The sequence below is a fragment of the Myotis daubentonii genome, chromosome 16, assembly GCF_963259705.1.
Source record: "Myotis daubentonii chromosome 16, mMyoDau2.1, whole genome shotgun sequence".
Taxonomy (NCBI): Eukaryota; Metazoa; Chordata; class Mammalia; order Chiroptera; family Vespertilionidae; genus Myotis; species Myotis daubentonii.
The window spans coordinates 11,878,847-11,894,284 of NC_081855.1; the positions used below are offsets into that span (position 1 = coordinate 11,878,847).

The following is a 15,438-nucleotide window of genomic DNA, read 5'->3' on the forward strand; positions in this document are numbered from 1 at the left end:
CAGCAGGTTGTTATCTCCCGAGGGGTCCCAGACTGCGAGAGGGTACAGGCCAGGCTGAGGGACCCCCTCTTCCCCCCGATTGCACAAATTTTTGTGCACTGGGCCTCTAGTAATAATAATAATAATATGAAGTGAGATGATGAAATAGCAAATTAAGTTTCAGAACATAGAACTGAAATGCATAAATGTGCCACAATATATATTTATATACTGTGTATGAGGCCCCTAGAACCATAAGAAATGCCAAAAATTCACTGTCAGAAACTCATTCTCTAATTGCCCCCCCTTAAAAATCTAATTGCCCCACTGTGGGGCATGTGCCTCATGTTGAGAACCACTGAGCTAGAGGAAACAGACCTAGTGTGATCTCAGAAGGTGATCATTTCTCTGTCATTTTCTGGCTGATGCTGAATTGAGCCCCGAATGTTAATAGAAATGAAGCAGGAAAGAGACTGTGCTGGAACCATTCTTCTTATTTTTTTTTAACTGCTTTCTACTACCCTTCCAATAAGTAGGTATTCTTAATCTCCCTCATGCTCCCTCCAAAGGCCTTTCTCTTATGAACATTTTCATGTTTCTAGCATATCACTGCTCACAAATCCTCCAGGGAGTGAAATAGGAGGATGTTTAGCTCATTCCAGTTGAGCATTATGTACTCAGAATCAACGCTTGAATTTTTAAAATCTGCTCTTGGGGCTCCATGTTCAAAGTAGCAGATACTGTTAGCATAAGAAACATTCAAACCTATAAAGAATTTTTGTGAGTTTATTTCAGCCAAACTGTCGACAATTGCCAGGAAGCAGACTCTCAATGTATTGAGACAATGCTCCGGAATATGGAGTTTTTTCACCTATTTTTATAAATTACCATCAAAGGAGGAGATGTAAGTGGTTACATGAAATCCATTGGTGATTGATTAGGGAGGAGGGAGAAAGCAAAATGAGGAAACTTCTGAGATTGGATAAAAAGTAAAATGATAGACACATGCTTCTTTTACATTGGTGGATGTAGGACAGTTAACAGTCAACAATTAACAGATAACAATAACAATGAGGGAATCTGTGGTCTGAGCTCTGGTGCCATTAGTTGCGCCCTGAGGGGTCTGGAAAAAAAGGAAGTAACAGTTACCCTGACATTCCACAGGTATATTATCTTAGATGCAAAAAGACAATAAGCTCAGTAAAGATAAAGTTGATCTTTGTCAGGGAAGGCACTGGCCTAGGACATGATTACCCATTATAAACTGCTTTTTAATTAAAAGGGTTTAATTTCAGATCATCCTTTGTGGTTACTTTAGGTCTCTGAGTTTGCAAGGCTGCGGGTTAGCATGTGTCCCCTTTTCATCCACAATACAAATGAGTGTAAAATACACCATTTTCCTTGAGTCTGATCTTGGTATCCAGACATAATGCTTATGACAGATCAACACCATTCGGTAAACCGATTGAAACCAGGAGCTTACTGGGAATGCTCAATAATCTAGCAGCAGCTCTATCAATTGTGAGTGTATCCACCTCTGGGTCTTTGAGGGGAAATGTACAGAAAGAAATGAGGTCAAGCTGGGATTTTCAAACTCAGTTAGCAGCTCTAAATAAAGGCATATGGATCTTTGCCTTTCAGTTGTATAAAAAATCTGCCAGGGGCTGAACTTTGTTATTAGATAGGCTTCAAGGAGCAGGACAAGTCTAGCTGGGGTAAGAAAGAAGGGGGAGGAAAAGAGGGAAGATGAATGTGGCTTCCTGTGGTTTTATGAGGGTCACATCAGTCTTAGGAAATAGGGACACTGGGAACAACTAAACATATGCAAATGCAATGCAACTTTTCAGAGGGGATTTGTTAAGTTACTTCATTAGCACCAAGGCCAAGGGCAGTCCAGAGCTCATGTAAAGTAGATCTGAGGGTTTCCTTTTGTTTGTGCTCAGGTCTTGGGGCAGTGGGAGCAAAAGGGTGAAAAGCTGACAGTGATGTCCTTGAAAGATCAGAACCTGTGAGCTCTCCCAAGCCCTCTTGGTGTGAAAACCAGCTTTTGTCTCCTGAAGGCTCCCCAAGAGTCCAAGTAATGAAGCCCTTGATTAAGACCTCATTAAAAGTTCATTGACATTCACCAGGGCTGGAGCCCTCCCTGCAGCCCAGTGAGGTGGAGTGGAGGGAGGATGCGCCCAGCAGGGAAGCATAACATCTGTGTGTGAATGCCCTTTCTGCCACTTCTTAGCATTGTTTTCCTGGGCGAATTTTGTATCCTCTTGTGACACCACTTTTCTCATCTCCAAATAACTCCAATTCAGTGCTGCAATGAGCAAATATTTTGAAAGATTTAGTATGTTTGTGTGTCCTCATTCTTACCACTCACACCTTTCCTTCCTTCTTCTGGTACAGTAGGCCCTTTAGAACCACCAAGGACACATCTTTCTTGCAGTGCAGCACTGTGGAGCTTCCCAGGACAGGAAAGACCTGAGAAATAGAGCCAGGCTATTGGAGAACACAAGAGCCTCTGGCCTCTGACAGATGCAGTTGCAATCTACCTGGCCCCCAAAAGAAGAAAGTACAGCCAGCTTACAGCATCTGTGGGCTGTTGATCAGATACTGTCCAAAGGGTATTTATAGATGGCTAGAGGCCTGATGCACAAAATTCGTGCAAGGGGCTCAGCCCTCGAAGACCTGGCTTCATTCAGAAGGTCATCTGGATGGTCATTCTGCTGTTTGGCCTAATTAGCATATTAGCTCTTTATTATATAGGACTAGAGGCCCGGAGCACGAAATTCGTGCACAGGGGGTGGGGGAGACCCTCAGCCCAACCTACACCCTCTCCAATCTGGGAGCCCTCAGGGGATGTCCTACTGATGGCTTAGGCCCAATCCCTGTAGTTCTCTGCTATCTGCGGGGCCCGCTTGGTCGCTCCCGGGTTGCCACAGGTGACGGCCAAGCAGGCCCTGCTGTGCTCTGTCTATGGGGCCTGCTTGGCTGCTCCCAGGTTGCCATGGTAATTTGCATATTACTCTTTTATTAGATAGGATAATGGTAATCAGGTCACCCTTTTGCCCCAGTTTAAACCTGAGATCCAGGAACTAAGCACAGCAGCAAATCTCAGGGTGTGTTCCATAGAATGCTCAGTCTTCCAAATATATGGTATTCTCACAAGGGGGTGGAGGCAGGGAATTCTGGGCTGCTTTCCCTCAAGGAAGCTGCAAGGCCACCCTCATATCCATCTGGACTTAGACCTGTTAAAAAGAACAAAATTCAACTGAACAAGTTTTAAAGATCTTATTGATTTTGTTCAATACTTTATGAATCAGGTAGCATCCCATCTAAAGATAAGAGCTCTAGGGAGCTGTACAAAGTGAAAGATAGTTATAGGCAGAAGGGAACAGAACATGAAGTTATATTGGCAAAAAAAGTGGGTCTCTATGGCAGATGACCTCACTAGTGCTGGACACGCTATTCCTGACCAACTGGCTTAAGGTTCCATTTCTGGGAGACCCAAAACTGTAATTTGGTCTTCATTTGTTGATTAGGGACTTAGCATAAGTGACTCCATTTGGGGCCTGAAAATGCTTCTTCTGCTCTGGCATCCTCCTTCAGCTCTGGGAATCTCCTCCTCTAAGATTCATCAAGAATTTCCATTTTTTAACATCACCTCCAACTTCAAATAGCTTCTCATCTTCCTTTCTTACCTATGTTTGATGGCTTTCCTTATTATGGGCAGAGAAAAGACTCTTATTTTATTGCCAATCCTTCCCACACTCCAATAGATAGTATACATTTCATGTCTGATTCCTCTACTCACAGCCACGTTTCTAAGAAGTCAAAGCTTTGTTCTTTTTTGCTGAAGATCCATGGCTTTTAAACCTGTATTTGAGGCATCTTTATAAAGGCTTTTCAGAGCTCAAAAATCAGTGAATTCTTTGTTCTCCCTGGTTCTTCCCTACCCAGAAGGCATATTTATAGAGTCCTGTGCTGTATGGCTGTTTGATGGTCATGACGGTGGCAGTGTCTGCACTAAGAGGGATTAGAGGTAAGTGGTATTGGCATTCTTAAAGGCCAGTAACTTAACATGTTCATTTTTCTCTTCCCAAGTACAGAATGAATAAAAGACATAGGAATCAGATGAACATATATATTAGCTTGATTGCTGATTAAAACAACAAGAACAAACAAACCTGGATTGGATGATGTGGACTAGACAACCAAATGGGCTTGATCTTCTGAATTTAACAATTTGGCCCCCTGGTCACTGGCCGGGCTGCAGCCTGGAGGTGCTCCCTGTGATGTTATCCTGTGGAGAAGCCAAGGAGGCTTACATCTGAGCACAGCCTGGCTCCCAAGAGATCCAGCAGGCCCGGCATCCTCTTCAACACTCACCATTCAAGTAAGTCATTTCTCCTCCCTCGAGAAGAAGAGAATGAGGAGGGGAGAAAGTTGTGGAAATATTCCTTAAAACATGAACAATTGGAAAAATACCCAATTAAATACCAAAGCATTATTTGTTATTTACCAAAGCATAATAAAGTTCTAAATTCAATTTGCTAATATTCTGTTTCAATATTTTTGCATCTGTATTCAGAGGTTAGATTGCTCTCTGCTTATATTCTTCATGCAATCCTTTTCATGTTGTACCCAGACATTGTGGCACCATGGTGTTCCCATGACCTCCATTTGCCCCTTCAGCGACACCTCCATCTTTCACCTGCTCTCTGCCCTCGGAGGTTGGCTATATGACCATATGGCTTCCAGTTGGGTTTGGCCAATGAGGGACCCAGGAAGAAAACTGAAGGGTGGAAGGAAAATGAGGTGAGGGCATTTCATTCTCCCAGCCCTTCCCTGAACAGTCGAGGGAATCTGGGACACTCGAGCAAATATCTCAGCTCCAGTCAGGCCTCCCACTAGGTTCTGACAACAACCCTTCCCTCTGCCCCTTCAAGTTGGTAACAGGACTGTAGTACCACCCTTCCCACACCTGTACTAAACACTTAAAGTTACTAATGTGAGTGTGACATCACTTTTCTACTGAGGAGCTGGCTGATACCTGTGGTTAAGTTAACTTAGTGAAATGAACTGGAAAGTCTTCTGTTTTTATCTGTGCTCTGAAACACATTAGATGTAGCAAGAATTTTCTAGTCTTTGAAGGTCAGAGAACTAATTTTTAGTGCCGCTTGGCCTAGTGTTTGAGGGATGGCATATTTCTTTGACAAATGTTGAAAATTTTTCTCACATTTATTACTTCATTTAGGTTTCTTCTTCTTTCATCAAGTTTGGTAACTGATATTTCCTAAAAGAGCATCTATTCTTTCAGAAGTTTAAATATATCAGCATAGCCCTAACTGGCTTGGCTCAGTGGATAGAGCGTCAGCCTGCGACTGAAGGGTCCCAGGTTCGATTCTGGTCAAGGGCATGTACCTTGGTTGCGGGCATATCCCAGTAGGGAGTGTGCAGGAGGCAGCTGATCGATGTTTCTTTCTCATCGATGTTTCTAACTCTCTAATCCTCTCCCTTCATCTCTGTAAAAAAATTAATAAAATATATTTAAAACATATATATATATATATATATATATATATATATATATATATATATATATATATATATATCAGCATGGGATTTTTTACACTTGTCTTTACCTGTTTCAATCTGCTCAGAATCTGTGATCACCTTCCCTGTCTCACTCCTAATGTTGTTTTTTCTTATTGTTTTGATTGTGTGTGTGTGTTTTCTTTTTTAAAAGTTAATTAATTTATTTTTTAAAATACTCATTGCAGCTCACAAAATTGATGTAATCACTTACCAACAAGTTGGACTCTACAGTTTGAAAGGCACCAGTACAGAAAACTTGTGCACATGTGCCTGTTGACATGTGTGAGGATACTCAGAGAAGATCTGATAAAAACTGGAAAAAACACACACCCAACAACTGAAATAAAACTGGCCAGAAGAATGGCTAATAAACTATGGCACATTCACAACAGACTATTATTCAAATGCCAATGAATGAGAGGCAGCTATTCGAATTTACCTCAAAGAATCTCAAAAACATGATGAGGAGCAAATTGCAGAAGACTTCTTACTGCATGAGTCTATGTTCACAATTGTGAAGGGATATATACATATTTGGTAAAACTGTTCAGATAAGCAAGAGAATAATAAGCAGAATTCGGGAAAACATTTATTTGGAAGGCATTTGGGGGGAAATAATAGCAGAAAACAGGGAGCTTCTGGGTAATGCTCTATTTCTTAGCAAAGCATTTACAAGTGTTATTTTTTTCTCTCATCATTTTCATGATAACAAATATGCAATTAATGTATTTTTGAATGTTCACAAAGTTCATTTAAAAAAATATATGTGATAAACTTGTATAACTGTTCATGGATATTTGTTGAATAGTCTCTGTTTGAAGGAGAGAAAGTTCTACACCTTTAAATGTATCTCTGAAATTTTGGCTGACCTGTCTGTGGTATTTAAAACTCTTGCTCTAGGATTGTGAATTTCTCATCGTGCTTTTAACTATTCTTGCTTTATATATTTCGTTGTGATGCCATTTGGCACATAAAATTTTATGATGTCATTATCTTTATTGCACAGTGATTTTTTTATAAATAAAAAAAACAACAACACTTCTTTTTCCTTTGTTGCCTTTGACCTGATTTCAACTTCATCTGGTATGAATATCCTTGCTCTGCTTCATTCTATTTACACAACCTCATCTCTTATTTTAATCTTCATGTGTCATTGTTTACTTTGCAGTTATTTTCTTTTCCTTTAGTACATAAGGTTGTTCTTTTTCTTTACTTACAAATTATGTGGATGTTACACAAACTTTTATTATTCTACTGGTAATGACTTCTAAATAAAAATAATTTTCTACATATTACTTAATGTTATTCAAATTTTTAAAAGAATTTATTTTTTGCTATTTACTAATGTTGAAGTGATTCATTCTTGAGTAAGGTGAGAAATGCAATTTGTTTTTATTTCTACTCTCCCCTCCAGATCCTCATATCTCAGTTTATTTTAGGTGATAATTTTTCTAGTTAACTTAATTTCTAAATTATGTAGCTTCTCATTGAATAATTACTTTTCACACTTTTGCAGTTTTATAATAATTTGTTTATATATTTTCTTGTTCTCATTTCATTTGTAATACTTCTCCCCCATTCTAAAATTCATTATTATTATTCACTCTCCCACTGAGTTGTAAAAATAGTTGCTTGACAATATTTTTAGAAAATGTATGGAAACAGTATTGTTGGCATGTATGTGACATTACATTGTTGGGAATTATTTGGTTCACAAGCATTTTCTTTTAAAATTTTCTAAACATTTAATGTTTGTGAGAAGGCTGATGACAAACATCCTTTTTCATTCAGAATTAATGAGAACATTTTCCTTTAATTCATGTAGGCTATTTTCCCAACTTTAAAATTAAAAATTTCAACAGACTATGTCTATATATTGGTATGTGTGTATATATATATATATATATATATATATATATATATATATATATATATGATTCTGTCTGCTACATTGGAGGTTGTATCCCAGGCCCAGCTATAAAAACAAGTTGATGTCTTCGTTGTGCTCAACAGGAACAGTAATGGTGTGCCCATGGACATGCTCACACGTGGTTTAAACTGATAGCTGTTGCTGACTCCATAGCCTTATTCTGGAGAGGTAGCCAGTTATTATGGGGTGAATTGTGTTACACCCCAAAATTCATTCATTGAAGCCCTAACCCTCAGTCCCTCAGAATGTGACTACATTTGAAAATAAGGCCTTTAAAATAATGATTAAATTCAAATGAGGTCATTAGGCTGAGCCCTAATCCAATATCACTGATGTTTTTATAAGAGGCGATTAGGACATGAGAGAGAGAGAGAGAGAGAGAGAGAGAGAGAGAGAGAGAGAGAGAAACTAAGGAGGCCCTGTACAGACAAAAGCCCATGAAGATAACCACCGCAAGCCAAGGAGAGAAGCCTGAGAAGAAACAAACCCTGCTAATACCTTGATCTTGTACTTCCAGACCCAAAATTGCAAGAAAATAGATTTCTGTTGTTTAGTCCACCCAGTCTGTGGTATTTTATTATGGCAGCCTTGGCAAACCAATACATTGATATTGTCCAATATTTTTGTGGCCAGCTAGAATTTGCTAAAGTGGTTTTAGTTGTTTGAAACTAAGAACACTGAATCCACACATATTATGTAACAAGAGGCCCGGTGCACGAATTCGTGCACTGGTGGGGTCCCTCAGCCTGGCCTGCTCCCTCTCACAATCCAAGACCCCTTGGGTGATGTCGGACTGCTGGTTTCAGCCCGATCCCAGGCTGGCCTGTGGGGATCAGGCCTAAACCAGCAGTCTGACATCCCCTGAGGGATGTAGTAGTGGGGCTGGGCACCACGCTGGTCTGGCTCATCCAGGACCCGCTGCGCCTGCTGCTGCCACCCGGTGGCATACTGCCATGGAGGCGGGAGAGGCTCGGACCACCGCAGCTGCCCTCACCAGCCCTGAGCCCAGCATCTGGTGCCCATCAGTCAGCTGAGTGCACTGACTACCATGGGGCAGCTCCTGCATTGAGTGTCTGCCCCCTAGTGGCCAGTGTGCATCATAGCAACTGGTTGACCAGTCATTTGGTTGTTCAGTGTTCAGTCACTGGGCTTTTATATAGAGAGAGATTGTTGTAGAATTGGTTTCCCTTTCTGATATGGCTGAGTGATTTTTAAAAATATATATATATTTTTTATTTCAAAGAGAAAGGGAGAGGGGGAGAGAGATAGAAACATCAATGATGAGAGAGAACCATTGATTGGCTGCCTCCTGTACATTTCCTACTGGGGATCCAGCCCACAACACAGGCATGTGCCCTGACCAGGAATTGAACAGTAACCTGGTTCATAGGTAAACTGGGCCATGCCAGCTGGGCACTGAATAATTTTTTTAATATATATTTTATTGATTTTTTACAGAGAGGAAGGGAGAGGGATAGAGAGTTAGAAATATCGATGAGAGAGAAACATCAATCAGCTGCCTCCTGCACACCCCCTATTGGGGATGTGCCCACAACCAAGGTACATGCCCTTGACTGGAATCGAACCCAGGACCTTTCAGTCTGCAGGTTGATGCTCTATCCACTGAGTCAAACTGGTCAGGGTTGAATAATTTTTTATTAGACCAATCTTCCTGAAGATTACAACCATAAGTTCTGGACAAAAATTTTAAAATCAATACTTTAAAACATTGTTTTAAGCCACTGCAAAGAGACTAAAAGTAGGCATATTCTGGAAGGGACTTGACATTTGACAAATTGTAATAACACTGGATGTTTCCCATTTTTAAAACGTTTAGTCTGAAAACAGGCCCCAGCCTTCACCATGGAGATGGCCAAAGCTTTAATGAAAAACCTGCCTCAAAAGCTGAAAGAGTCTGGCGGAAAGAGCTGGAAGAGCTTGAGGAAACCACAACCACTAGAAAGTTAGAAAGGAACTTTAGAAAGGACAGAGCCAGAGGAGAGAGCCACAAATTCTGTGTATATACTTGGATTAAATTTCAGGCTAATTTCTGAACCACACATGCATGGACAGACTCCAACTAGCTTACCAAGAACAAAATAACTGAACTGAAATTTGAGCTGTTGTCCAAGAGACACAATCTGTACTTTTAGTCCTACCAAATGAATTGCCTGCTAAAATGAGCAAACAGAAATCAATCCTCTTCAGAGGAATATAAAAAAAATCCAGATTTTTACAATATAGTATTTATAATGTCCAGAATACATTTCAAAAACATTTGACATAAATAAAGAAGAAAATGTGAGTTATTCTTGAGACAAAACAATCAATAGATATTATTCCAAGATGACCCAGATGTTTGAGTTAGAATTTTAAACCACCATTATAACTATGCTCTTGGGAGTAAATGAAAATATACTCACAATGAATTTAGAGATAGTAATTTTCAGCAGAAATACATCAACAGTAATAACAGAGTCAAATGGAAATTCTACAACTAAAAATATATTTTAAATAATTATATGTACACGTATATAAGGATACATGGGAGTCTGAAATAAGAAAGGAAAGTGAGCAATGGCTTCCATAAGAAAACATTCTCTTTCAGTCTAGGTCTTGTGTAGCCCAGGACATGGGGGAGAGCACCATGGCCCATGACCCTAAGAAGGCTGCCAGACACTTCATGAGAAGATAATCAGAAGAGATGGGATAGGTCTACTGAATCCATAGGTAATAATTGCCACTACAGTTAACTTATTCTGCCAAGTAGAAGTTTTTTAAAGTTTACCTTCTATCATCACCATCTTTTTATTTAAAAAGAGAAACCTGTCAGTGAAAAGCATATAATATCAATTCTTCCCCCAAAAAGGTATAGTTGGCAATCTTATATTAATATGTCAGAAGGGGGAGTGGTAGAGAGAAGAATATATCTAAAAAATACTCATGCAATAAAACTACAACTCAAAATGTCATTTGATGGTACTGTATCATATGTAAATTGTTTCCTGACACAAATCTTTCCATTTGAAATCTATTATTTTACATTATGATGTGTTTCAATACTTTATTTTTATTTTAATACAGTTAAAATGCAAAAAATCACTTCATGGCATTTTTTAATGAAACAATATCTTTAATGTTATTTCACTTAATTTAGGATATACTGAATTAACAAGAAGAAAAACTCAACCTCTTCTTGGACCATTTTACCTCTAGGCAGGAGAGAAAGCAGGTGATGGCAGGAATGATTCAGATGGTAAGGGCTGCAAGAAGGGGGCTAAAGATGCCCCCCAATCAGTGGCTTCTCACCTATGGTCCAGCATGGCTCAGAGCCAAAGGAGTTTATTGCCTTGTTGACACATTTGATGTGGGTTAGCCGTGGTAAAATATTTAGTTTCCTGAGGAGATACGATGCGAGGCTGCTGAGACTTGGTCAGTAAGATATCTACCTGGCACCTAAGTTTGAATCCTGGAATTCAGCTGGGCCAACTCTAACACTGATGAGTTAGAATACAAAGACTTTTGGTCCTACAGTACCTCACAGTTTTCTCAGGATCCTCCATAGACTCCTTCAATCTTTCCTGCCTCCCAGGCGTAAAACTGAGGTCCTAATTTTCTAGCACCAGCCAGGCCCACTTGTCTGCTCAAGAAACCTATAGTGTAAAATTTATATTGCAAGAAATCTTCTGAAACAGATGGCTGTTTAATAGGGAAAAATATATGTAAACTCTCCTAGACCAGACCCCATAGCATTAATCTATTTTCTCTTATTTTTCATGTCTTCAAATTCATGCCTTCTAAATCTGATGATTTTCAGCACAAATCAAAATGTTTACTACCTTCAGGTTTTAAATTTGACAATGGTTTCGTCCTCAGGCAATCTTGCATTGTTTTCATAACTCACATTTTATAGATGCAATGTCATCATGAATCTTATTAAAATACCAGTTGGAAGAGGCTTTTTTCCCCCCTAAGTTCTCTCCATTTTATAATTTTGTTTCAAAGGAGAGCTTCGCTTTATACCATATTGCTGCTTTTCTTGAACATCTATGTCCTTTCAATGATTGTGATTTATGTGGGGGTTTTTTCTCCCCCAATCTGTCAAAGGGTGTTGATCTAGTATTTAGAACAGAGATGATTTTTCCAGGAATTTCCTTTTTAATCTTTAGCTCTTCTGGAAAAAAGAAACTGCTTAAATGTACTCTGCTGTCACTTTGTCAGATCAGAGACCCAAGAGTGTGAAAAAATAAGGGAGTTTTATCCCTCATAGAATTCCTCTTCCAGTTTGCTGTGAGTAGTTGGGAGTTTTCTGACCAACAATCCCAAGCCCTCAATAACGCACCTCTTTTGTCAGGACCCGCGTGGTAGCTCCACTGCATTCCGTTGGCCAGCACTGTGCCAGGCGCCTGGCTGGAGAGAGCACCACAGGGCCCTTTCTCGGTGTGACCCTCCACACCAGGTGCTTTCCCTGAACGTGTAGCTAACGTTTGCGTCCCAACTCATCCCCTATGACCACGGAGCCCAGTGCTCACCCTCTTTGCCAGCCATCTCTCATCTAAGTTAGAAGGTTGCACTTACTTCTTAAATGAGCTTTCTTCACATGTGGAACATTCTCTTAAAACAATTGGATATTGAGCAAATGCACTTTGAGGTTTCTAGTATATGGTTTCATGCTACTGGGTACAAATGTTTCCTTAGCTTTAAATAAATTTGATAATTAAAAAATTGAGGCTTAAGGATGCACATAAAGAATTAAATACATGTGATCAAGCCATCATCTTTACTCAATTATAATCTTTTAAAGTGCACATGTGATTTTATCTGACCCCTTCCTCAGGAAACCACTCCTTCATCCTTTGTCCATGTGGTTTAGTGCAGCTAACCCCATTCCCACTACTATAGAAGTGGACCTGTGATGCAGGCCTGGCCAGTTAGTCTTTTAGTCCCCACCCACATTGGTCCAGAGACTGACACATGATCCAGGCTTGTCCACTCAGAGTCCTCCCCAGATCTTGGCCTTGCAGGAGTTGTCAACAGGATGCTCCTCTTCATCTCGCATCTGGGGCTCCAGAACCATACTGGCCGGGAGCGCTGGAGGCCGTCCTGTAGCCCTGTGGAGGAAGCCCATCTGAGAAACATCCAACCACAGGCAAGACCTTCCAGGGATGAGGAGAGAGGCAGCATCCTGATGATGATGTTAATGCTCTGGTACCATGTACACCTGTGTTGAGAAACTGCTCTTCCTCCTGCATCTCCTTGGCTCTCACTGACTACCATGGTTACACTTCTGACACCGTGTGTGAGGGTTTCCCCCACCAAGCAATTCTCTGTGACTGCAGCCGGTGTCCTACAGTGTAACTCCATTCTGACACTGTCCAACAGGAGATAGCCTCAGATACCAGACTCCCCCACTTAAGATGCCATTTGCAAGTTGTAGGTTTCCAAGCTACCCCCAAAACCAATCTGACTTGGCTGTAAATCAGAGGTTCCCATAACCTCCTCTTCAGGCTCAATTAATTTGCTAGAGCAGCTCATAGAACTCAGAGAAATGCTTATGTTTACCAGTTTATTAAAGGATATGATAAAGGATAAAGATGAACGGATAGAGGAAGAGGAACAAATGACCTGGGAGGGTCCCAAGCACAGGAGTTTCTCTCCATGGAGTTGGGATGGGTCACCTCCTGGAGTGGATGTGCTCACCAACCTGGAAGCTCACTGAACCCCCCACTGTTGGGATTTTATGGAACACCACATACAGGCATGATCAATCATGAACTCCATTTCCAGCCCCTCTCCCTTCCCTGGAGAATAGAAGGTGAGACTGAAACTTGCAAGCTTCTAATCTAATAGGGTGTGGTCTTTCCTGTGACCAGCACCCACCCCGGAGCCATCCAGGAGCCCACCCAGAGTTGCCTCAGTGGAACAAAGGACCTTTCTATCTCCCAGGAAGTTACCAGGGTTTTAGGAGCTCTGTGCCAGGAACTGGGGGCAGAGGGCAATATATATTTTTCATTATCTCACAGTTCCTGTTGCCAGATCTGTGTCCTTAGACTTTCCAGTTACAAATGCTAATAGACTCCCTGTCTTATTTAAGCTGCCCTCCATCTAGATTTCTGACAGTCACAGTCAAAGTAATCTAACCATTATATAAGCTGATTTCTCTTATCATCACTCAGCATTTTCATAAAATAACCTTTCTATATTCTACCTGATTTATGTGAATTATAGGCCCTACTCCATACTTCCTACTCTAGCTATCAATCACTCACTATAAATAAACAAGATAATGAGAAGTGGAGGGCTGGATGAAATTAATATTTACTGAGCACATATTAGGTGTCAGGGACCTAACTTAATTTTGCAATCATCTTTTGCTATTACATTTAATTCTCAAAGTGACTCTGGAGGTTGATGTATTTTCACTGTTTTACAGATAAACACCCGCCCCCCCTCAGAGTTTCTAAAATGAATTCGAAAGCCCTTTTGCCACCATTACTTGCCCTCCTTCTCTCCCTCTCCCACCACTTAATTTACATCACAAGAATGAGAATATAGTGAAGTCATATTAACACAACAGGGTTAAAATACTGCATAGCCAATTTGGGTTTCATGAAAATCCCTGACTTTTATAGCATTTTCTTCTTAATTTTGACACACATTTTTTTTTTTGCATTTTAAAACTTTTATATTGAGATATATCTACAATTGATGTCATATTTAATGGATGCTCTCCTTTTTCTTGAGAAGTTTATATTAAAGCAATGGCACATCCTCCATTAGAGACACATGGGAATTAAGGAAACAGGGTAATGAACCTTCCTATACTGTTCTGTTGTGGGATAAAGAAGGCAAATTTGATTACCTCCCTTGCTCAGCTGACTTGCCTAGAGTAGATCCTTAATAACAATTTACTTCACTGAATAGATAAAAATGAAGAAACCATGATGCACAGATTGTGTGTGTGTGTGTGTGAGAGAGAGAGAGAGAGAGAGAGAGAGAGAGAGAGAGAGAGAGAGACTTGCCCTTTGTCATCAGAAGCAGAATTTAAGTTTTCTGGTGTCTAGCCAAAATAGTTTGTCTGAGTCTTTCCTGAGCCTCTGCCTGCCAGTCTTCCTGGCAAAGCATCAACGTGAACCCCAGATCTGACCAGGGTCAATGCCACGGTGAGATTTTAGAAATCAGATGGAGGAGCTAGTAAGTTTGTTCATAGCTCTGGGTCCTTGAGGCAAAGTCATATCATGGGTCAGGCCTGTGACATAGATGATGACGCTCAAGCAGATCACCAGGCAGATAAGAGGGAGGGCAGAAGGCTCCACTCTGGAGAGCCGGATCTCTTGATCTTCTGGGAGATAATACTTTTAATTTTCATCAGCACAAGACTACACCCCAAACCAGAAGGGGTTTGCCTAATCCATCATGCTCCCCGGCCACACAATGGGACCCCTGACAAGCAGAACATCAGGAGTAAGAGAAATGGACATCATGAATGCTCATGAATTGCAAATGCTTCTTCATTAAGGGATGCTATCTTGCTTGGGACCATCTGCTTAATATAACTGGACCCAGGTCCTCAGGCCAGAAACATCTGTCACTTTAATAATTTCACCTCTTAATTAAAGTACAACCAAAAGGAGGCCAAACATAGCTATGACCCTGGACACATCAGATTTAGCCACACAGAGCAGAGAACACATCTGCCTTGGCCCGGCATCAATAGGAACACATAGGTATGCAGTTCATTCAATAGATGTGATAAAACAAATTTGAGCAAGTGAATCCCCTTTCCCCATTGTCTTTATGCATCATATCAAAGACATGTTGTCTTCAAATTTAATTGATCTTCCACTGGTAGGGCCTCCTGACCAGTGGTCTTTTAGTTGCTCTGCCCTGAGGCATCTTGGTCAAGCAGTTAATGACCTATAAATAAACACTTTAATACA

General features: G+C 40.5%; 1 long non-coding RNA gene across 2 annotated transcripts; it reads right to left on the bottom strand.

Moving 5' to 3' along the window:
- Nucleotides 1-495: 495 nt before the first annotated feature.
- On the bottom strand, nucleotides 496-6,081 carry LOC132219389 (uncharacterized). 2 transcript variants are annotated; one of them, XR_009449413.1, is made up of 3 exons: nucleotides 5,780-6,081; nucleotides 4,158-4,384; nucleotides 496-2,451 (listed from the first exon to the last, which is right to left on the bottom strand). It is a non-coding gene; the product is annotated as an uncharacterized LOC132219389 (long non-coding RNA). The 2 variants fall into 2 exon arrangements; XR_009449412.1 differs by lacking the exon at nucleotides 496-2,451 and adding an exon at nucleotides 2,988-3,218.
- Nucleotides 6,082-15,438: the final 9,357 nt, after the last annotated feature.